This window comes from Sapajus apella, unplaced genomic scaffold (genome assembly GCF_009761245.1).
Source record: "Sapajus apella isolate SASKATOON/1434 unplaced genomic scaffold, GSC_monkey_1.0 scaffold42, whole genome shotgun sequence".
NCBI classification, from domain to species: Eukaryota; Metazoa; Chordata; class Mammalia; order Primates; family Cebidae; genus Sapajus; species Sapajus apella.
Genome location: NW_022436982.1, coordinates 1,216,656 through 1,218,618, shown reverse-complemented (window position 1 = coordinate 1,218,618; position 1,963 = coordinate 1,216,656). Strand labels below are relative to the sequence as shown.

The window sequence follows — 1,963 nt, the reverse complement described above, 5'->3', positions numbered from 1 at the left end:
GTATTTTTTTAGTAGAGATGGGGTTTCACTGTGTTGACCAGGATGGTCTCTATCTCTTGACCTCATGATCCACCCACCTTGGCCTCCCAAAGTGCTGGGATTACAGGCTTGAGCCACCGCGCCCGGCCCATGATTTTCAATATGGTGATAGATGATGAAGTATAGATATAAGAGAGTGAGTGTGTGTGTGTGTGTGTGTGTGTGTGTGTGTGTGTGTGTGGTCTGGGAGCAGAAATTTCCCAATACAATGAGCACATCTAGTACCCAAGTGTTGGTTTCTAAACATCATTCTCCAATAAAAGAACCTAGGTATTCTTGGAGAAAAGGCTGATTTCTGATTCCAGGGATTGGCTAGGAATATTACAGGATGAACCTGGAAAATCTTGCATCGGAAAATGCAGAAGAGCTCAAAAAATGATGAAATTATGTCAAAAAGACGAATCAGTTTGAAGGTGCTCCCATTGGCCAAATATAGAAAAAATTAAGCATGAAATATTGATAGAAACAGTTTATGACCAGTTGAACAAAATAAACCATGAGTCCATGGTGATACAAATAAACAGAATTTGATGAGTAACAATATGTTTACCTAATTTCAAATACTGCCTTAAGAAATTCTAATAATTTCAATGAGAAACATTAGAGAAATCCAAATTGTGAGACATTCTATAAAACAACCATCCTGATATCTTCCAAAGTGTCAAGGTCAGGATAGTCAAAGACAGAGAAAATGTTCTCATCCCAGTTGAAGGAAAATAAAGAGAAATAACAACTAACCATCCTTTTCTTGGGGTTGCACTACTGTCCAAAGAGCATGTAGTAAGGGCAGTACTGCTAACATCTACACGACACACCCACATCATGCTTTAGCTCGGTGTAATTTTTGGAGAAATGAAAAACTGAAGAAAATAAATGCAACATGTGATTCTAAAGTGGATCCTTCTATTATAAAGAATGTTAGCTGAGCACAGTGGCGTATGCCTATAATCCTAGCACTTTGGGAGGCCAAGGCGGGCAAATCACCTAGGATCAGGGTTTCGAGACCAGCCTGGCCAACATGGCGAAACCCCATCTCTACTAAAAATACAAAAATTAGCCGGGTATGATGGCACATGCCTATAATCCCAGCTACTCGGGAGACTGAGGCAGGAGTATCACCTGAACCTGGGAGGTAGAGGTTGCAGTGAGCCAAGATCACACCACTCACTTCAGCCTGGGTGACAAAGTGAGACTCCGTCTCAAAGAAAAAAAAGAAAAGAATATTATTGGGGGCCAGGAGCAATGGCTCTGTAATCTGTAATCACAGCACTTTGGGAGGCCAAGGCAGGAGGATTATTTGAGGCCAGGCATTTAAGACCAGCCTGGCCAATATGGTGAAACCCCATCTCTACTAAAAATACAAAATTAGCTGGGAGTGGTAGTTAAGATCCATCCCAACTACTCAGGAGGCTGAGGCAGAGAGAATCACTTTGAACCCAAGAGGTGGAGGTTGCAGTGAGCCAAGATCATGCCACTGCACTCCAGCCTGGGTGACAGAGCAAGACTCTGTCTCAAATATATATATATATATATGTGTGTGTATATATATATATATACACACACATATATATATGGGGGCCTAGTGCGGTGGCTCATGCCTATAATCCCAGCACTTTGGGAGACCAAGGCAGGATGCTCACTTGAGGCCAGAAGTTTCAAAGTAGCCTGGGTAACCTAGCAAGACCGTTGTCTCTACAAAAAATTTTAAAAATTAGCTGGAGCTGGGCGCGGTGGCTCAAGCCTGTAATCCCAGCACTTTGGGAGGCCGAGGCGGGTGGATCACGAGGTCAAGAGATCGAGACCATCCTGGTCAACATGGTGAAACCCCGTCTCTACTAAAAATACAAAAAATTAGCTGGGCATGGTGGCACGTGCCTGTAATCCCAGCTACTCAGGAAGCTGAGGCAGGACAATTGCCTGAACC

General features: G+C 43.1%; 1 pseudogene; it reads left to right on the top strand.

The window, feature by feature from the left end:
• The first annotated feature begins 775 nt into the window (after positions 1 to 775).
• LOC116566195 lies at positions 776 to 891 on the top strand (annotated as a pseudogene).
• The last annotated feature ends 1,072 nt before the right edge of the window (positions 892 to 1,963 follow it).